This window comes from Cyrtonyx montezumae, unplaced genomic scaffold, assembly GCF_038088225.1.
Source record: "Cyrtonyx montezumae isolate F1298 unplaced genomic scaffold, pur_monq_1.0 scaffold_0, whole genome shotgun sequence".
NCBI lineage: Eukaryota > Metazoa > Chordata > Aves > Galliformes > Odontophoridae > Cyrtonyx > Cyrtonyx montezumae.
In genome coordinates, this window is record NW_027071824.1 from 38,115,485 (window position 1) to 38,137,828 (window position 22,344).

The following is a 22,344-nucleotide window of genomic DNA, read 5'->3' on the forward strand; positions in this document are numbered from 1 at the left end:
TCGCAGGTGGCATATCACTGGGAGAAGGGCTCTCTAAGGGGGGGTGTGGTTGCCAAAGTAGTGACTGCTTGCAGAACTGTGTGTTTGTTGGCAACAGAGAGGAAGCAGGCACCTCACTGCTCTGCTTCTGATGAGCTGAGAACAAGGGGTGCTATGTCTTGCACCTTGAGAGAACTTACTGTATGAGGTAATTACCTCTACTCAGATCAGAATGAAATTTCCTTTGTTGACTGTAGGAATCAGAATGAAGTGAAGGTTGGTTGTTTGTTTGCTTTTGTGTGTTTTGGTTTTCATCTTTGGTTAGTTCATATGCAGCATCACAACAGGAAACTAATCTTCAGGAGCACAACCCATAAAAGATAGGCCTTCTGAGGAGTTGGACTCTGCTTATTGCAGAGAGCTTCTAAGACAGGTACGTTGTAAAAGATTACAGACCTTCACAGGAAATTAAATTGGATGTGATATAGTAAAAGAGTGAGAAGATGGAAAGGACATATGTACCATTTTTATGATGTTTTAAGTGGCAAGAAAATGAAAACACATGATGCAGTAAAGTGTATGTAGTTTAGATATTGATACGCAGTTCCCAGTATTTTAAATAATCTGGCTCTCCTCTTCCCTTTGTTCTTTCTTTGTCATTATCTCAGTGTGGAAAATCATTAACATCTTGTAAAATCATATTGATTTGGGGCATATTAAGTTATAACATGTTCTAAAACAAGTCTTAATAATAATGTGGAGTGCAGTCCATTGCATCATCCAGTGGAAGGTTTAAGGGGAGCCAAGCTGGGAGTGCTGGACAAGAGCCACACTCTTGTCTGGTGGCTCTCAACATGCTGGTGGAACAAAGCTCCCCAGTTTGTCTCCTTGGTGTCAGCTCAGCTGCATGGATGAGCTGGGCTAATTCCTGGCCAGATGTCTGTGGGCAGAGTGCAGGTTTCCCTATCAGGGAATTCTTTCAAAGGAGACAGTAATAACTTCCAACATTTTAATAACTTTTCTTATGAGATCTGGTTACCTGAACTTGGAAAGGATAAGCAGAACTCTGAGAGATTTAACTTTATTAACCATCATAAATCCTTTCCCTTTTGACCCTAATCAGTCCCCAGAGTCTTTTTAATGCTCTTGACATTGCACCGGCCTTTCATCATTGCACAATATACGTTTTCCTGTAACAAGAAAACCGGTGGTGAGGGCCTGACTTAAACCAGAGGTGAAGGCAGCAGCAGTAGGATGGGCAGAAACTCACTGCCAGCAAAGGGAAGGTGGGAGCTGCACTTTGGCTGTACTCCTCAGCATGTTCCTTCCATCTGTGGAGAGGAGTGGAGGGGACCTGAGGGTGCTGGAGAAACCTCTCCCTGCAGTTTGTGAGAGCACTACAGACAACACAGCAGTGCTTTTGTGCCTTGTGCTGGCATGGGGGCTAAACCTGCCTCAGAAAGCCTCCTTGTGATTAGGCACAGCCCCATGTCCCTGGGGGTAGCAAGCTGCAGGAAGCACTCGCTGCAGGCCATCCAGCTCAGCCCCAGGCGCTGTGGGCAAGGAAGAGGTGGCTTATGGCACCGGGATGTGGGGACTGCTGGGCGGAGGTGTGGTGAATGGGGCCCTTCTTTGCTGGGAAGGAGCCTTAGCAGGTGGTCGAGGGATGAGGAATGAGAAACAAAGGGCTTCTTCATGAAGTAGCTACCTGGGTTTCTGCCTTCCTGGCCAAGGCGCACACAAATCCTCCGGAAAGCAGAGGGGGAATTCCCAGGCTGGTATTCTGTCCTTCCTTGTGCTGTCCAGGAATTCATGTGATGGGGAAAGCATCCAAAGAATCTGTCCCTATGTGTGGGGAAGCTAAATTCCCAATTTTTCTTCCATATGTGCAAGTCAGCAAGTTTCTTCAGCAAATGCTTTAATTTTAAGCTTAATGCTATGCAAATATTTAACTTAGAAGGTAAAAGCCTCAGGCTGGCTTCAGCTCATGGACTGGCTTCCAGCTGTTTCTGCAGGTACTGATCCAATGTTTATATACACAAATTGCTATTTATTTATTTATTGTGGTAACCTTTTAAAAAGAAACCTGAATATTTACGCACCCTGTTTTTGCTTCCTACTTGAAAATGGATGTATTTGCAGTGTGCATACAACCATTTTCAGAAGCTTTGGCAAAACATTCATATCTGCTGAAGATATCTAAGGATCCAGCCTACAGTTAGCACAGAGTTGTACTGTCTTATTTTTTCCCTGTAAAGAAGTGCCCAACACTTTGCTCACCACCAACTTCAATTAGGAAACAAGGGTGTAGGAAGAGCTGCCTGCTGCAGCAGCTTCGTGCTATGATTTGGTTGTCTGGACAGGTGCTCACAGGATTCAAGGGAACATTCAGAATGAGCTTCAGGAGCATTAGCAATATGTATGTTAACTAGGTTTCCGAAATCTACTAAAATGCTACAGTGATATGGAACACAGTGTTCTATCCGTGTGTATTTCACTTTCTTCTGCTCGTGCCTCAGCTGCTGCTTGCCTGCAAACAGCCTCTTATTAAAAGGGGAAAGTCCATCACCTTGTGGACCTTCTACAATGTGCTCAGCGTGTGAGCTATTGACTTCATGAAGACAAGAATAGCTATCTCAAATGTGTTTCATTTGCATGTGGCGAGATAGAAAAAGCAAACTCTGTGTGAAGATGAGCAGATGAGAAAGGCACTGAATGCCTTAAATGCTAAGAGAGTTAATGCTATGCAGTGATTTTTGCTTCTGTTATAGGAAGTGTAAGAACAGTGCGCTTCCTGGCATACATCACCATCTAAACTGCAAAAATTTCAGTTCCATGGCAACACGAGCAGCCCAATGGTGCTTAAGGTGTACGTATTAATGCATTCAGAGTTAGGGGCTCTTACTGAGATGGAAAGAATAAAACATGCCAAATATCTCCCATTTACTTATTGAAGGCTTTGTTTATAGAAGGTCATCCACCTCCCCAAATTGTCTCTAATCCTTTCAGTACATGTTTTTTTTCCTCAAACAAAAAGCAAATGAAGCAATTGTTGGTGGTTTTTTTTTTCCTATAAGACTGTTAAGTGCAGCAGCACTTGAAAGTTGCAAGAAAATGCTGTTAGTTTTATATCCCTGGAGAGGAGGCAGGGTGGGATTATTTTTTTTCCAAGATATACTGCTTTATAGACCACAGTAAGGCAGTGTTTGGGGTTTTTTTTAACATTATTTTCCTTGCTCTTTTTGATCAATCCTCTTTCTGCCTTTCTTTACATCCACCTCCAGTTTCTCCAGTCTGAGAAGCAGGAAACATGACTGAGATCTGTTTCCTGGCATCCAAAGAAATATACAAGTACAAGGAAGCAGAGTATTTTGTTCTGCCAGTCACTTGGGTTTGCAGCCTGGCCTCAGTAATGGACCTGGGCAAGGCCTGAGACCCCCTCTAGAGTAAAGTGGGTGAAGGGCCAGGGAAGAACAGAGAGCTGAGGTGAGCAGCAGGATTAAGTTGGCATGGGCTGACTGACAGAAATGGGCAAGTGGAACTGGTTTTATAGCTGCTTTGCATTGCTGAAACAGGCAAAGGAGCCAGAATTATCAGTGGGTCTGGCCTGGGGATTTCGTAGAGAGTTCTGTGTGACTGCAGAGAAAACACAGCGCTGCAGTTGGAGGCTGGTTGGTTGTTTCCTGTTGCTGTGCCAGGAGGAATAAATTAATCTCTGTTATCTGTGTCTGTATATCTCTCTTTTTTTTTTTTGTATTTGCTTACAGCAGGAACATTTTTTTAATTAAAAACAAGACTTTATTTCGCTGAAGGGGGAAGCTTGCCTTCAGGAGTGCCCCATGACCCACACGAGTCCTTTCTTAGGACACGAGGAAGAGTGACATGATTAAGTGTCACTATGCTGGGACTCTGCAGAGGGCTGATTTCCACCCTTGGGCAGCAGAACCACAGAGCAAGGAGGTGTTGTACACAGCAGCTTCTAGGAGAGCTGAACACTGGAAGCCCTGGTCACGTGCTGGTGCTGCTTGTCCTTGTAGTTCTTGTTTTCAAAAAACAGGTGTAACTCATTGAGCGTGTGGCTATACAATGAATGCATGCTTCTCAAATGACATGGGACCCCAAATGAAGAGCAGCATTTGTTCCAGCAGACAGTGCTATGAGCATCTGTGTGTCAGTGTCCAACCTGGCCCAGCCTCTGGGCAGGCCAGATGCTCTGGGGTGTGCCTCTCAAGGGAGCACCTCAGTCAGTGTGGCAGGAAGGTTGGAGAGAAAGCACTGCGAAACTTCAAAGAAAGAAAAAAGGGAGGAGAGAAATCAAGGGCAGGAAGAGAGATGAGTGAGGAAACAGCAAAGGCAGAAGGGCCAGCAGAAAACAACAGGGGGCTGGGAAGAACACAGGGCAGGAAAGAGAGAATGCTTTGGTGTGCTTGAGAAAAAAAGTCATTTTCAGATGCAACATAGACAAAAAGGAGCAGGAAAGTTACAGTAGGTGAAGTGGGAGAGGATATCAGAGTCACAAAGGAGGAGGATTCAAACTGGTACAAACAGAAAATACGTATAAAATGTATGGATTGATCTGATGTATTGGTCCAGCCAATTTTAAGTAGTGTCTGTTAAGTTTGTAGCAGGAAGGGGCTGTGCCATTCTTCATGAGGAAGCTTTGGGCTGGCTGGGGGCAGCAAGACCACATGGGGAGGCTGCTGCAGGTCCCATGGCTGGAGCTGGAAGTGTATCACTCCATCTGCAACGTTTGCTTCTTTGTCTTTCTCTGCAGGGTCTGGACTGCTGCCACCTCCCTCCTGGGAGAGCAGTGTAGTAGAGCACCTGCCACCAAGCAGAAAAACTGCCTATCCTGCCTTCAAAGGCTGGTGGCCAGAAAGATGTGTCTGGTTGTTTTCTCATTTACATTAGCTGCTGTTAGGCAGGCAGGTATAAGGTCTTCCTCTATATCCCTCTTCTTTCACTTGTGCAAGCTATCTAGGCTATCAGAAATAAACAGCTGAATGGAAATTTTAGTTCTAGCTGTGAAAAGTGGCTCCTGAATGAAGACTACTTCAAATAACAAATGTCTTCTTTCCTCCTCCTCCTCTCCACCTACTTTGTTCCTAACCATTAACTTTTCATGTCACTTGTGCTAAGTTCAGTGTCAGACTCACCAGATCCTACTGAAAAATACATCCCTTTTCTGTGGTAAGCTGAAGAAGATGAGAGGCTTGTGGTGTTTTTCCTTCCCAATCTCTGCTCCTCTGGGAAAAGCAGCTAAGGCTGCATGAAGCTGCCTCCTTCCCACTCTCCTCAGCTTTGCTCCCAAAAATGCATCTCCCTCAGCTGCTTTGAAGCTTTTCTTAAGGAGGCTTGGGCTGGCCTGCTCAGTGCCATCCTCTGCTAGGGCATTTTTTCTCAGCTTGTGATGGCTTCCATCGTGGTAGAAGGCTGAAGAAGATTGCTTCAGAAGTCCATCAGCACCACTAGCTGTGCCATTTGAAAGTCATTACTTAAGCATGAAAGAGAAGAAAAAGATGAAACATTATGAGATTTAAAGCCTACTCAAAACTCCAAATCATTTCTGCTTTATGTTTCCTAATCATAGGCTTCTTCTGCCATAGAGGAAATGGCAGTCACTGGACAGTGGTGCTTGAAATATTCTGCAGTGTACTTATGGTAAAGATGAATGTATGGTAAAGATGGATGGGAAACAAATGGAGATCTGAGCTTACTTGGGGACCTTAATAGTATTTTCTGTTATGACTTTAGTACTAATACTTGCTTATTTTGATCAGTGTTGAAAAACAGGATCAGAAAATAGAATGTGAACTTTGGGTACTGTCACACAATGATTAGTCAGCTGAAATCAGAACCAGTTCAAGGTTTAAGTACGATTGCTGATGTTCTTGAAAAACAAAATCTCTCAACCAGACAACAGCTGAGTTTACTTCTCAGCTGTAAGACAAAAGCCACCCTGTGTAGGGATGCTCTGTGATATGGACAACTGCAGCTGCATGACAGAAGGAACTCTACCCTTACGTCCCATCTTGATCATCAGTCCAACAGTTAGGAATCAGATTTAACTCTTGGTGTTTGTTGCAGGCTTTGTGAGTCTTTTCCAGCATCAAAACAATTATTTTTGATAGACACACTGGTTGTTTGTTGATTTGTTTGCAGTTTTCTGGGAGGTTGCTGTAATGTAGGAGGAACTGAGTTCTTTGGGTGCAAATGTTTGCTGCTGACTCTCTTCTTAGTCATTAGATGTTTTTTCACATTAAGGCACCTTTACTTTTATGGGAAAATGTCAAGTATCTTCTGATAGCAGGCATACAAAGTGACAAGAAGCCATTAGCTGGGGCCAAGGCAGCATCACACCAGCACAGATCTTGAGGGGGCTGCAGAGCTCTGTCCCCACCTGCATACCCCTGCTCTACCTCCTGCACCAGCCCTGGGTCCAACATCCTGGTGCTGACCTACATCCATGCTGATGTGCCACCAAACTGAAAGATGTCACTGTTCTTTTCCAAAAAGAACGTGTCTTTTGATTCAATTCCCCTGCCACCTCTTTTTGTGAACTGCAGCTCTTTTAAGGCTCCCTGCCTTTGCAGTTTTTGCCTTTGTTTAGATTATTTTTGGAAACTGGGGAACAAGAGGAGGGATGAAGTTCAGGGGAGCTGACTGTACTAGGAAGCTAAATCTTTCTGTCCGTGTGCTCTTCCCTATTTCTTCTCTCCGTGGCAGGGCAGGTTCCAGGGCACACCATGACCTCATGCACAAAACGGGGCCAGAACATGTGCTGATCCCCTCTTCCTTCCTACAACCACCATCATTGCTCTTCTCTTTCCTGTGTCAACTGGCCAAAAGGGGTAGGTGGTCAGACAGAGTTTTGAGAGCTGTGGAATCCTGGGGAGCACTTGCACCTTAAGGTAAATTGCATGCAGAGAGGAATGTGTTTCCTCTAATATTTCTCAGTAAGACAGCCCCACAAAGGTTGTTGGACTTTTCTTGAAACATTGTCATGTTTTTACATCAGGAGTATCGCATACTGGCTGCCAAGCTTTGCAAGAAAATCCATATTCTTCAGAAGCCTGGGGTGGCTTTCTCTGCTTAGTTTTTTTTTTTTTTTAAATTGGTAGCACTTGAGCAGTCATTGACCATGAGGTAGGTCACGCTGTCCTTTTTCTAGCTGAGATAGTGCTCAGGTAATTTTGATACTTGTGACAGCCCATAGAAACTTGCTGATGTTTATAATGTTGTCGAGCGCTAAAGTCACTCCCTAACATCCATTGTAGGATCTTAACAGTGGATCAATATCTCAGCACAATGTGAGAATTTTCCTTTTTTTTTTTTTTTTTTGTGGTTCTGAAGACGTTTAAATAGCAGTATGGTACTGTAAATGTTAAACATTAAAAACTGGTCTTGTGTGTACTGATAAGAGTAAATTGCTAGAGAAGAAAGTAACCTGAGATTGGCTGGTGAAGCTGGTGCATCTATGGTGGAAATCAAAGTGGAGGATGATCGCAGTCCTAATGCTGTCTTTGGAGAATAGATTTGAATCAACAAGAAGAGATTAGAAACGAGTGTAGATAATTCTGTACAAGAAGCTGCACAACTGATGCAAAAAGTGAGCCATGTACAGGGAGAAGGTAATCAACAGAACATGAAATACTCTTTGAAAATACATTGAAATTGAGTCTTTTAATTTCTTGCTTTTTTTTAATTTTTACTACTGTGCTGTAGCAGGGATCAATTAAACTGTGTTGAACAGTTGTGCAAAGCAGTTGCTGTAGGGGAGCCATCCTTCTGGCATTCCATGGTGGAGCATGGACACGCTGTCAGCAGAGATTAATTGCCACCCACCCCAGTGCTCATGGCTGGCACCCAGTGAGGTGTTCTGGGGTTAATTATTTAATGAGGAGTGTCCACAGTGGCACCATGAGATGGGCATCCCCGCAGCAGGCGGTGTCTTGGAGGTAATTCCACAGATAGGCTTCTTTGCATACTGTTAATTAATAAAATCATGAATTAGTGTATGTTGGCATTTTTATTTAAGCTTATTTAACAGTGTCTAGTAGTATTGAATGTGCTTTGTGTACTTCTACACTTCGTACACTTCTACACTCTAATTTCTTGAAGAAGTAGTTGAGAGGCTTGTGCAGCAAGTTAAGAAATCAGGTTGTTGCTCCCTGAACTTGTGAACTTATCCTAACAAAAGGATAGGTCAGTGAGAGGAGAGTCAAATTTATGTGTGTATAAGCATGAGAAACCCAGACAATTTCACTCCAAAGAGAGAAATCTTCCCCTTTTTAGGTTAAAATGGGCATGGCAATGTTGTTCCTTAGTTCCACATGTTTCAAATGTAATTGAGTGCTGGTGATTCAAGGGTGTCCCAGGAAGAAAGGAATTTTAGTGTAACTTAAGAGACAAACTATTGTTTGACATGAGGTCTTTGAAGAGTCTCTACAAGATTTTAGATCGTGTGTTGGTTTAGAAAAAGAAGAGGAAGCAAAGCAATGAGATGTTGTGGTTGTGCTTTTATCGATGCATTTGATTTTTTTGAAGAATGTGTTCTGGGTCTGATCCTTGGCTTCTTTCCCAATTACTGAGTAATAAGAAAAGAAATCTTGAAGAGAAAACCTTTCATGCTTCTAAATTGCATAGTCTGTCGTGAAGGACAAAATGAAGAAATGTTTTGAAAAATGAGGGATAATGGTCAGTTTTGATGTACCATGCACATCTTGTTGTTGCTGGGCTCAATCAGAGCTGCACTGCATTCAGTGCCAACAGGGCCCATTCCCCTTCAGCCCAGTGAGGTGGCAGCTTATGCATGCAGTGTTTGGATGTTCCCTGCCTCCCCCTGCCCTTCCTGCAATATTTTAATTTCAATTATTTAACTGAGCAGTTAAAAGTCAGCAGAAGCATCTGGAGCAGCCTTGACCTCCAGTGAACAGCTCTTCTCTCTGCTTCAGAGCAGACAGTGGCATTGTCAAGACTGGAGCAACAGGTCTCAGATTTTGAGAAGTTTTAAGCTGGTTTGTGCCAGTCTTTTAATTGTAACACTTGACTGTACTGATTCTCAGCAAGTCTTTGTATGCGTGAGGCAGTTGGAGCTGGAATCCTGTGTTATGTTGTTGTAGGTGGATGCTGGGATGAGTGTGGTGAAGGACAACACCTTCCCTCTGCTGCCTTTCCCTGCTCCCCGCTTTCTGCTGTCCCGAGTCAATCTGTGCTTCTCCTTTCCAGACAGAATTACAGTAGGTGTATGTTCAGAATCAGGTTTTTATTGTCAGCACCTGTGAGCAATCAAAGCTTGTTTGTGCAGATTTAAAATGAAACTTCAATCTGAAATGGGTGTGATTTCTGAACAGCTTGTTTGCAGTCATTGTTATTTTTGCCAAGAAATAAAAGGTTTTACAGTAACTCCTAGGCATTGCTCTAGTTATCGTGCACTAGAATAAACCCATCGTGTTTCATGTCTGACTTTATTTGGTCCCTTAAAGCCTAGTGGCATACATATGATGCAAGCAGACTCATGAGACTACTGCAGCTGTATTATTTTTCATTACCGTATTCTAAAAATTTATTTTAAGAATTTTGGTGAAGAATGGATCTTTGATACATTTTTAGTTAACATCGCAGAATAGGAATGTGTCACCATCTTCAACTTACAGTCACCCAGCTGTGAATGAGCTAGATATGGAATGGACCCAGAGGGAATACAGAGAAGTGAAAAATCCTCAGATCTCTTAGTTGCAGCTGCAGATGAGACTTTTGCCATCAAGTGCTAGTTTCAGAATCCAGGTTCTGAGTGTGCAGGAAGGAACTTCCTTAGTCTGATGGTTTGACTTGCTTTAAAACTTTGGCATAAGAACTGTTTTTTACCATTAGTGATGCTACCAAATGGAACCAGGGTATACTGTTACATAGGTAGTAATAATTTGATGTTTAACTGCAAGTATACTTATTTAAAAAAAAAAAGTCAATTTTTATTTTAAATATCTACAATAAACTCACTTCCCTCCACAACCTTCTCTACCAATTATTACTTATCTTACGTTTTATCAGAAGTGTTTGCATGTGCAGGGAAATATCTGATTCGCTCTTTCAACCTGGTCTAGGGAGCCTGTTTCGGCTAGATGCTTTCTAGAGGTCCCTTCCAGCCCCTACAATTCTGTGATTCATATGGAAAAATAAATATGTTGCCTCAGCAGGTTCTCCTTCTATAATGTTTTAATGTCACTTTTCAATTATGATCAATATTACCTGTTTTGCCAGTGCTAGCATTAGAAGAAAAGCTGTAAGAAATTGATGTGCAGGCAGAAGGAGAATAGCTTAGCTATTTTTATGTTCCTGACATCAGTGTCCTGGTTTGTCTAATGTTGTATGACACAGTGACTCCAGTGCTCCCCGCTGTTCTGTCCTCAATGAGCTAAACATCTTTTCCAGGACTGCTCCTTGCTTTACAAGTTGTAGAAATTTTTTAAACAAATTAGCTAATTTGGGGTGCTCTTTTACTGTCTGCTTGGAAAGTTTTAGCAAACAATATCCTTATACCCAATTAATATGTATTCCTAATGGAATTCTCTTGGTTGGCAACAGAGAATTAATTTGTTTAGAACTTCAGGTGCTTCCATTCAGAAAACCATCAGGAAACATTGCTACGCTGGGGCACCTCTTCATTCATTTATACTTATTTAGCTGGCTAATGACAGATACCATAATTATTCCCCTTCTATCGTATACCTTTCTTCATTTTTGTTTCCTTGTGTTGTAAAGCACTACAGTGTTACTACTGGGAATATTCATCACTGTTCCTGCCAGACCCATATTTTTCTATATCCCCTTTCACCCCAAAGAGAGCGCTGTCACTGCCCATCCATCATGTCTCCCATTCATACCTATTCTGTACAAGGTTTGCTGTGTTCCTTTCTGTTTTAGGAACGCAGGCTTTTGGAAAGCCAGTTGGCTTCAGAAGCACTTGCACAACCCACACTTGCACAACCCAGTCTTGTTCTAGGTCTGCTGTACTGAAACCAACAAAACTGACAGCTCGTTAAAAAACAAAACAAAAAAATGGGTAAACCATGCCAAAAATTCCTCCTCCAAATGGAGTAATATACCTGTTATGCAGAAACAAAGGCTTTCGACTGTTTCTTGCTCAGACAACCCCTTGGAGGTATGGATTGCTTCCCCTTAATGAGTATTGACCAGGTCTGGGAGGCACAGCACTGGGGTCCTCCAGACCGGTGCCTGCTGGGATTAACCCCTTCTGCATGTCAGCAGGAGACTAAGCTTCCCAGTACCAGGTGCTGGGGCTTCCCAGCCATTTGAAGGCTGCTGGTCTGTTTGTGCTGAGGCTCTTCAGGTTGAAACGTGTGCTGGAACAGGTGGTGCAGGGCTGGGGCACCCAGGGACACCACTATGTGTATCTGCTGTTTCATTAGGCCACGTGCATGTGTATATGTGTGAGGGAAAAGTGAGGGCTGTGCAAAGCACTTGGGCTAAAAATAACGTCTGGTTATTTTTACGTAATAATGCTATCACAGATGAAGAAAGTGAGGGAGGAGTCGGGAGCCTGGGACATTTCTTCTTTTCCCTGCTTTGCAGGGTTGCAGGGTGGATGCTAAAGATCCTGGAGTGTTTGTTTGGCTAAGTAATGCTTTCCAGAAGTATGTCAATGAAGTAGTCATTGGAGTCATAGAATACTTTCCTATATTTAGCTTTTAAATATGCAGTAGAAAGTCATTAACTTTTAAACTCCTAAGAACCATAAGCATTTCTGCAAAGGAACATAGATGTTCAAAGTGAGCCAATTTGGATTTAAGAATATGGATTTTATTATTGCCAGCATTGTGCACTAAGTATTGTGCCATTGGTAGCTGGAGTAAGCTCAGTTACATCTGAGCTGAGTTTGGTTGCTGTGAGGGCACGTCTAGTATCATAGAACTGCTGAAGGGGCAGGACTGCTGAGGGATTATCATTTGATTGATTTATTTAAAAGACTGTGATTTTTGACTAGGGAGTGATGCTAAAAAATCAAGTTATGCAGATCTGTGGAGTATTTTATGTGAGAAGGAGTCTCTGGGCATCTTCCTTCTAATCCCTGCTCGCAGCGGGTGCGTGGTTTTGCATGTTGTCATTACCTTGCCTGCATGTGATTGTGATTTATGCAAGAAAGAGTAATTAATCAAAACTTTTTTTGTGTGTGTGTAGACAACAAGTACCAAAGAGGGGTAAAAATTGAGCCAAAAGTATTTTATACGGAAGGTGATGGAGATAGCATTGGAGTGCCACCAAAAATCCCACCCTACGGAACACTTACGAGTATTTGTACTGAAATCAAACATCGCTCTGGGGTAGCACAAGGGACCTAATCAGAGCATTTGCAAAATAATTTTAAATTGTTGTTTTCATTGTGGGTTAATATACTGAAGGAATCAGTAAATTTGCTGAAGAAATTGGTAAGTAGTAAAAACGAAGGCTATACAACAGTTTATAGCCAGTGGTTCTGTTTAGGCTTAATCCCTATAATGCGTGTTAAAATTTACCAAACAGCTTGTAATTGCAGGAGCTTATTTAAACCAGCTATTTGTGGTTATGTCTGCTGAGGAAACTTAAACTTCAGCGTTCCCCAGCCATCTAATAGCAGCAAATTGACTGCGGGTCTCTTGTAAGAATATCTAAATGTAGGCTGTTGAATAATCCCTTTGGGGGCCCTGTAACTATTTTTGTGCCTGGATATGCGTCATCAGTGGGTATTTTCTCTGGTGACTAGCTTACATCAGTAGGTCTCCTACCATACGCTCTATCAGCAAGTGACTTATGATTGATGGGAGTCACGGCCGCACTTGGGCATTTATCTGTGACCTCAAATAATGGACAACAGGAATCTCTGTGCTGTTAAATCCCTTCGATGACGGGAGGTACGGAGGCGATGCAGGTACTGCCCCGGCACCGCTTGGGGCCGAGGTGGGGAGGGAGAAGCAGGGCTGCTCCGGGGCTGGGTGCTGATGCTACTCCAGACTGGGGGCAGTGCTGCTCCGGGCGGGTGACGATGATGTGAGCTGGGAGTGATGCTGCTGCAGCTCGCAGCCCCGCAGAGGGAAGCGATGTGAAGCTGGGCTGCAGTGCTGGCAGCCGGGCTGCAGCGCGGCAGTGCACTTAACGCAGTCAGGTTGGGGGCTTCATCACGGGGCTGCGTGCTGTCTGTGTGATAGGTGATGTGGGTTTAAGGTTAAGTTGCACCTGCCCCAGTGACTTGCTGAGCATGTGGTCGTGGTTTGCTTCCTGCTGTTAAATACTTCACTGTTCAATGTTGTGAAGAGGAGGAATGCAGACAGAAGTTAGCCCCGTTTCTCTTTCCTCTCTGCTTTTCTGTTGAAATCTAACATCGGAAATGAGGTTGTGAGACAGGCATGAGATCACTGTGAGTGCTACCTATGATGAATTCAGCAGCTTGAGCCAGTCCCAGAGTGAGGCACTTTGCAATTTCTTCTTTTCCTCCTTCAATTTCTTAGTGCTTTCATTACAGATGTGATGGGAAATACGAGATCAGCTCTTTGTGAACTCTAGCTCAGAAGTCACTCCAGTCCTCTACCTGGCAACCAGAGAATAAAACTGACAGATAGAGATGCTCTCAGTGTGATGGACGATTCAAAAGCCCCCAGTGTTGATTATCACATGGCATTGCTTGGCTGAGGGAGGATAGTGACTGCATCAAAATTCCTCCTCACCGCTTCTTCCTGTTGGCAGGTGGCCCTCTGCATAGCCACTGCTTTTGGAGTCTCATGCTGCTCTCACGTGTCTTAGTGCCTGCTATTGTTTCTCACCCAGGTGCACAGTGTCTGTTGTTTAAGGTGTTGAGACCTGAAAACTTTTAGAAGGAAAAGTGGAACTGCATTTTAACTTGGCTGTGTGTCACCTCCTCCCCACACATAGCCCCAGCGACTGCAGTTAATGAATGAAACCACGCTTCCTGGAGGAGCCACTTAAACAAGGGCTGTGCATTTGTTGACACAGCACTTCTATAAAGCTGCTTTTAAAATCAATGTATGTTCTTCTGTACCGTGGATGCCCTTGCTCTGTCCGAAGTATCTTATGCATACCTGACCATTCCTTGCAGGCACTGGGTCTGAATTGAGTTTCCTAACTTCCCTCTGGCTGGTGAGCATTTGCTAAGAACTGCATTCAACAGAAGTTGTAGGATAAGTAGTGGTGCTTAAGAAGAAACTTGGAAAGTCAAGGGAGAGGAGGGAATGTAAAGGTTTTCATTGAACCGTCATTTCATTTGCCTCTATATAATATTTACTTTTTGCTGTCACTTCAGTAAGACTTTGTGATTCATGGCAAACTGGTTATATAATTCAAAGTCTGTAAAAGGTTAAGCACAACAAGCATGATGAATCTTGTCTCATTTGCATTGCAATTCATTGATTCTTCCTAAAGTACTGTGCTTAGAAAATGTAAAGCTTGGTAACCAGCTGCTGTTGTTGTAGATACTCTTTGCCACAGCTTTCTAGGAATCATTACAGACAGCCACATATTAGCATCATCTGGCTAATACTGACCTCCTTTCTCCCATTTCCGTGAGGACTGTGCGTTTAGTGATAATATTTTTGAGTAGCTTCCACTTATAGTGCTCATGCAAAACCTTGGTATCACCAAATATTGAGAAAGACAAATGACACAGTCATTGGAAATTGTTTGGACCAGGTCATAGCTTGCTAGGAAGATGCATTCACAAGTTGTCTGCTAGTTCCTGGTGCTGTGTGCTGGACTGTGAGGTGAAGTGTGGACTGTGTGGTGCTGTGTGCTGGACTGTGGACTGATGTGTGGCAGTGTTCAATGGTGCCTCTCCGCATGCTGTGATGAGAACATCATTGGGTACACATGGTGACTGAGGTGCTGGCCCACAGGTGAGCTCGTGCCAGACGGTGCCTAGGCTGTGTGCCCATGCTCTGTTGATTTAGGTGACTCAGTACAGGCACACAGCTCCACTTGCACAGTACTCACTGGGAGAACCCTTGCCCATTCAGTGGCACCTTTCAAAGTATTGCCATATTTTTTGGGCTTAAATGTAAAGATGCAGTGATATCAGAGGCTTTACAGTGAACCTTTTTGAGTGTGTCAGTCGAACTAAAAGATGAAATAAAGCTCGCTTCTCTCTTGCCTATTACATCTGTGACGGCTTGTTCTTTGCAACTGCTGAGATGTCTGATACATGGCGAGGACCATACTACACCAACAACCAATCAGTATTTTTGCTGTTATTTATTGTTTGGATTCTTGGTGCTTAAATTCTTCTGACAGTAAAGAGACAGCCTGGACAGAAGGAGCCACGAAACTAATGCAAAGCTGGCCTTGCTCATGACCCTCCCTTCTGACAGGAGGATTTTGCACAAAGAGTGGCTGCATGGAGCAGGCAGTGTTGCTTGGGACTTAGCAACTCCTCTCCAAGGGCAATGTATTTGCTACAGCAAGCTGACTGAACACTGTAAAAGTATTTTGAAATATGAGGCAAAGGAGTGACTTCACTGCTTCAAGGAACATAGTGTCTTTGGATTGTGTTAGTTGAAAATCATCTTATTATACTCATAAATAATTGATCTTGCAAGATGGTCTTTCTATTTCCTTAAAGCCTCATTAAAACAACTGAACCATAAAGCCTCATTAAAACAACTGAACCATTTCCTAGATGCAAACTCCAGTTTTAGTCAGCTTGTGTAGAAAGGAGCTTGGATAGTATCTTCAGTATATTTTTGGTTTTTCAGGTGTTGCGGAGGAAACACGGGTTAGCCATTGCCTCATTTAGATGTTTCTTTGATTGCAGAGGAAAATAAGGAGTCACTCCTAAACACTATTGATGTATATAGTGAATGGAGTAATGAAGAACCAAGCGAAAGAAAAGCAATGTAGTGAAATATTACAAGAAAAATAATGCATAAAAAAGTAGGAAAAGTGAAAAAAGTAATTGTTGGTATTAATGTTTTTTTTCCATTTAATCTTTTTAATCCAATTGATAAGTCCAGTGAAAAGCCTTCCCTATGTATGTATAGATATAATGGTAAGTCTGTACAATACTGGAAATTAGTGGACTCAGATAATGCTCCAGTGCTTTCTGCATGCCCTGTGTGTGAGGGCCCTGGTACTGAAACCTGTGCCCACCTGCAAAGTCCTTCTTCCTGCATGCAGCCAGTGACTTTCCTAAAAGTGCTTGATATTCAGGACCAGGCTGTCAGGAACGTGACAGACTTTTAAGTATTGCCCTGGAATATAATTAATTTGGAAAGAATGCACACATTTATTTGAATGCGTAGAAGGAGTGAAATTGCTGCAAGTGAAGTGTATGTGGCAGAAGGGAAAGGCACCTTCTTTACACTGGTAGCCTGACAACAATTCCTACAAACCATGGCAATGTCTTTTCTTTGTCTCCTGATTTGTTTCCTATACATGCACAGCACTGTAATTCCTGTAGGGATTTTGCTTGTGGAAGTATTTCTCTCTAGTGCCACAAAGTGAGCATTTTTCATGCAGGACATCGCATCGCTGTATAAGCTGTGTGCTGCTGGTGACTCAGCCCAGCTGGAGCCAGATACTACTCCGCAGATGCAAAGCTGCACGTGAATCCCAAGGTGGCAGTGGGTTAGGGACAGAGTTACTCCGGGTAAAGGGATTCTGTTCCCTTCCAGTCCAGGTTGAAATCTTCCCCAGGCAGACTCTGTCCCTTCATTGTAGCTGACCTGGAAATGAGGTAAAAGAGGTGAGAAAGGAATACCCCACGCTGACATCCTCTGGATCCTTCATAAAGTCAGGACAGTGGAGGGGTAATTCAAAAATATCATTGTCATGAGGGATTTACTTGGTACTGCAAATCACCAGCAACAGGAGTGCAGGACGAAGCACTAATTCAGGACTGCTGAGGAGTTTGCCCTGTGTCTGTAGTTTCGTATCTTGTCTTTGTCTTTTTACTGGCTGGCCTTAACCATTGAGGAGTTTTCCAGAAACGTGTCTAGCTTTTCTTCTTTTCAAGGCAGTTTCTACCCAATTGCAATTACGAATTGCAAATTTTGACTAAATAAAAAAATGAAATCCCTTTTCAGATAGTCACTTTGGTTTTGCAGACTTGCTCCATAGTGGATGGACTCAGTGAAGCATTTCTTTTTCTGGATGTATTTATACTTGTAGTCAGTGAAGTGAGTATACATTTCTGAAGAGATGTTCTCCTGTATGCTCCTTTGTGACTGCATTTGTTCAGGGATAGAGGTGACAGAAATCGGTCTGTGAGGTCCTGCCATCTGCTGTCCCTGCGTTTAGAGGTCAGATGTCATCCCACAGCATGAAACCCCTTGCCTCCTCCAGGGACTCCTTTTCCATATACAAAAGCCAGTCAGAAATCTGAAAGGTGGAAATCTGTAATTTAGAAATGAGAAAGAAATGAGGTTATGGCAACTGGGAGACACAAAGGTCATTAAGCCCCCTTTGACCTGTGTGCAGGGAGAAGTAGGAGTAACCAGTTTCATTTAGCATAACCAATTTGTGGAGCATCATGTTGAGTAAAGATCCTAGCAGATCTCCATTCCCTGTAAAGCTCAGGCTATTTACAGATGAAATGTAGCTTTTTTCTCAATTATTCTGATAGTTGTTTTTTTTTTTCCCACACTCTTGATTCTTGACCAAGAGCTCTTTTCTCTTTCCACTAGAAATTTGCTGCTGGTTACAGAGGGAGCAGGGCTACAAATCAGAAGATTGGCCGCTCCTGTTTATCATTTTCTACCTTGATTGTTATTAGATTAGATATAGTGTTACAAGTTTCAAAGGCATGATCACCTAAAAGCAGTCTCAAAGAGGTTGAATATAGTGGCCGAAATACCAGGAAAAAGCTGTTATGATATAGGCCTGTTTTCCCAATGGAAACCAGAAGAGCTGATGAGTTTGAAAGTGACATGGGTGAAGCATTGTAGATTACAGCACATAGATTTTTCTTATTTGGGTATGGGATGATCTGATAGACTTTGGCCATTTCCTTTATGATCTAATTTCTTTGATTCCATGATCACTTTTAAAGAAGGTCATTCTCTTGCCTGTCTCATTGCAAACCATTTTATTTTTTCTTTTGTCTTTTTTTACCAAAAAGAGAGTCATTTGCAGAAATACAACATGGTGATAATTTGATGAGTTCAAACAGATTTTTCATGGCCATTTCTCACCGTTGTTCTGTGGTAAAATTCCCATAATACTCTATGGGAGATTTGCATTAAAATTGTATTGTTGTGTACACTCAATATCTACTCTTCAGAGGCCCCAGTGATATTCATGCTCTATTCCCAGAGTTGCCTTTTTTCAGAACTTTAAAGCTACACTTTGGCTTTACAGGAAATAATTATCATGCCTACCATACTATAACTAAAATATTCAGACACATGAATCTTTTTCTTGACTTCATATAAAAATGTCATTCGTAGCTTTATTTTGTTCTACTTTGACTATAATATAAACAAGAGTTTATTAAAGCATTAGTTTTAAGCTGCAGTTCTTGAGAATGCATGGTCTCACAAAAATGGCATTGAAACTGCAGGTCAAAACCATGTAACAGAAAAGTGAATAATGAGTCTGTTTTCGTATGGATTTTTTAAGAAGTACAGCTTGTAGTTGAACTAAATGTACTATTTCTTCCACTGCAGCCAGGAAGCCCTCATAGACTTTTGACAGTGCCGCCAAAAAATTAATGCTTCATCTGTTTAAAAGATATCAAAAGCTTGTTTGACAATAGTAATATTTTCCAGGAATTTCCTTTCCCATTTTCCCTCCCTATAAAAATTGATAACAAGATGCCTGTATAGTAGAAATGGAAAGTCCACGATATGTGACAAAGTATTGTGTGTTGCTTCCAACCTCTCTGGACAAGGCACAAAATCTCTAGGGCTGGGAAGAAGACACATGCACTCAGTTGTTTAAGTAGCATTTGCTTCCATGCTTAACTGCTTGCCAAGACAGTGCAGATATTTTAGTGTTTTCTAAGGCATTTTTGAGATTTTATGTGATGTGGCAACAAACAGTAGAGCTGTTGGAAATGGTTGGGTAGGAGCTCGGAGCAATAACCGAAAAAAGACAAGAATGAAAGAAGGAAGCCAAGAAATTATCACCTGTGCCAACATCAGTTGGTGTGGCTGTTCTGGAGGCCAGGAGATCAGCCTCAGCCTGGTTTCTCCGGAATTCCTGTCCTCTGCTTTATGTGCAGCAAGGTGTGACAAAGCAAAGTGAGGCACAGCTTGAACTTTTGTTCTGAAGCATATCAGAAAGGTACTGAAACATGGACTCAAAGGTCAGAACTGTTCCCTTTTCCCTAACGAATTCCCAAGGCAGCTGTTGATACTACTCAGTCTTTTAAAGCTAATCTTTATCAGCATTTGCTGACACACAATATGAAATAAATATTGTCATGGCCATTCTTCTCTAATGATGGAAGGGAGATTCCACGTTAACGAGAGCAAAGCAGTTGGAGAGGCTGCCAATAAAAAGCCACAGTGTTTGCAGAGGGTGCTGGTGCATTCAGCAGGCGCCAATTAGAGAAATTCTGCTTTATGGCTCTGACGGGTTATTGCTGCACAAACACTTGTACAATTACACAGTGGGTCAGAAGGGCAGCTTACCTCGCCTCACGGCTATTACTTTAAAGCAAACACAGCTATAAGGCACACAAATATCAGCGATTGTGGAAGGGGAACAGTGAAGTAATAAGTGTCTGAAACTGCACACTGAGGAGAAAGAGTGAATATAACAAGCCCTGGTGCTGTGGGAAGTAATTCTTAACTATGTCTGCACTACGTGGATTAAAAAAGTTATCCTTGTATGCTGGAGAAGTGAATGCTTCCTTCTATCACTTAGATCAAGTTAATAGACTGTTGTGTTGTTTGGGTACTTGGAAATGCTAAGAGACTCTCCATACGTTTTTTCAGTTACCTTCTTCTATACTGAAATATTTGTATTCTTGTGCCTTTGTAAACCAGTTGGTGTATTTCCACTCATGTGACCGTGAATGTTAATTGCTTGCATCCATCCCTTAGGTATTTTACTTGTTTCTATGCTTTGCCCAAAGTTTCATTAGAGTCAAGCCTAAAGAGCTAGAGCACTCAGTAGATGCTGTGGCCAGCTCAGTGTGTATAGGATGGTTATGGTATGTGGAGATTTATGAATGTTGCTCTAAGGCTACCAGGAACATCTTCTCTTCTAAAATGGTTGTGCTCAGTGCTGTTGCTGGCTTCTCTCTGCCTCATAAGAAGGAGAACACTTCAGCAGGAATTGCATTACAGCCAGTGGCCAGAACTTTGCTCTCACCTGACCTCATACTGCTAGGAAGCTCAGCTGGCAAGCATCATGCGGACCATGGTCGTAACACCCTCTGGACTATGGGCTGCTGGTTAGGTTGTCCTACTTCCATATATGCCAAGGTATTTTCACTGACATGCTCTTTTCACAGGTTTGAAGTCACCCTGCCTTCAAGTAGTGGCTTTCCCTAAAGTGGAAACTCAGCCTAAGCCCAAGGGCTGGCTAAAAAAACAGAATTTGCTGGGGTAGAACGGGGTGACAGAAGTTAAATGAAGAGTGTTAGGTCAAAAAATTTTATGAGATCACCATGCTTTTAAATTGGTTTACACAGATGGCTGTCTGGTTTGTTGCTTTGTCCTTGCTTAATAGTAACTGTTTATGGAAAAACGAATTGCTTTGCAGAAGGAGGTCCAAAAGCTCATGCTGTTGTTTCCCTCCGTGGAGATCTTCATGTTATTACGGGCATGCAAGGATCTGGCCTGAAATGCAGATTGATCACAAAGCGTATGGTGAATAATTAACCATTTGACTTGTTCCTAAGCCCTGTAGTCACTGGGTTAGAAATGATTTCCCAAACTCCAGGAGATAAGAGAAGGTTATTCCTAGTTTCACAATGTCCTTATTGTTATGGCATTGTGCTGTGTGTACTCTGACATCAGCTGATACCTACGCAAGTCGGGTCCAGCTTCTCATTCAAACCACTTCCTGGGGTTTTCTCGGGTAATGGCAGTGATTCAGAAGACACCGCCACGCCTCAGAAAACTACCTCTGACATGTTGCACCAGGACCGTGGGGCTGGGAGCATGTGAGGTTCTTAGGAAGGAGTTTTGAACTTAAAAATACCCATGTTTTTGTTTGTTCAGCACTCAGATTTAGATGTGCATTGCTTGGCATGTGTCCTAGCGACCTATTCATAGACCAGCGGTATGTATTGTGGAATATGCGGTGATATATATGTACATGTATGCGAGAGGCAGGAGTCTGGGACTAGCCCACAGGCAGGCACGCTGGTTTTGCATCCACGATTGTTCCTATCTGGGTAAAAAAAAAAAAAAAAAGAGAAATAGAAATAGAAATAATTTAATTTTTTTAAGGAAATGAAATCTGATTAATGATACTCTGTACTTTTGCAGGACTATTTACTTAAGAAGCTGAGAGTGAGCTAGAAACATTGATGAAGCCTCGATTTTGTGAGGTGGGTATGCATTCTTATTACTATTTTGCAAAATCACAGATTCAGATTCTTGTCCAGGTCCAGGCACAGAGCTATTTAAGAGTGCGAACAGAGTCCAGGAATTTTCTGTCCCCACACATGTTCTGACTGATCAGTACTCAGGAATAAGGTCTTCATAAGCCCTCCTGTTGGAGGAAGTGATGAGTTCTTGCATTCTGTTATCATTCAGAGTGGTTCTTTCAGTTTTCAGTTTCTGACTAATGACATAAGTGACTCTCACTGATACCTGTGCAACCCTGTCCCCCATTCCTAATGTGCAGGACATCTAGATCACATTTCTGGGAGACAGCAGTCAGTGAAAATCAGATGTGTCTGCTGGATCCAGGTCAGACAATCTGGGGTCCAGAGATGCTTAGTGCATTTCATTCCTTTTTTTATTTTATTTTATCCTTTTGTCATGGTCAGATGTACCAGCAGGCTTTTAATAAATCCCTTCTGCATGAGACTTGCAACTCAGACTTCCAGACCCACGAGGACTGGACAATTTGAATAAACTGTGAGAAGTGAAACTGTTTGTAGGTGCATCAGCTACAAGCAGCAAAAGCGATGGGTCGCTCTGATTTTTATAGCCTTTTGTCTTTATGGTATGCTGCATGCAAAACCATCAGCTCCGCTTGCCCCGTGCCATAGCGTCTCAGATGCAGAACCTCTGTGTTTCTGCATGTTGTGCTTGCAGCCCAGCCTGTCTCAAGGGGCCCCACTCTCAGGAGGCCTTGTTCAGACAGCAGCCTGGAGAAACTCTCTTGGGTTCCTCAGTTATTCACAGCAGTTTTCCTTTTGGCTTTGTGAGAGAAATCTAGTGAGGAGAATTCTGCCTTTTG

The 22,344-nt window shown here is 42.7% G+C and overlaps 1 protein-coding gene across 2 annotated transcripts in view; it reads left to right on the forward strand.

The window, feature by feature from the left end:
* Positions 1-22,344, forward strand: part of HIVEP2 (HIVEP zinc finger 2) — a 127,072-nt gene that overhangs the window by 33,089 nt on the left and 71,639 nt on the right. Inside the window, exon 3 of one of the 2 annotated variants that reach the window (XM_065732910.1) lies at positions 21,423-21,484. The exons of the other annotated variant lie outside the window; for it this stretch is intronic. The gene's annotated coding sequence lies outside the window, so the exon portion shown is untranslated. The remainder of the gene's footprint in view (positions 1-21,422; positions 21,485-22,344) is intronic. 2 annotated transcript variants of the gene reach the window in all.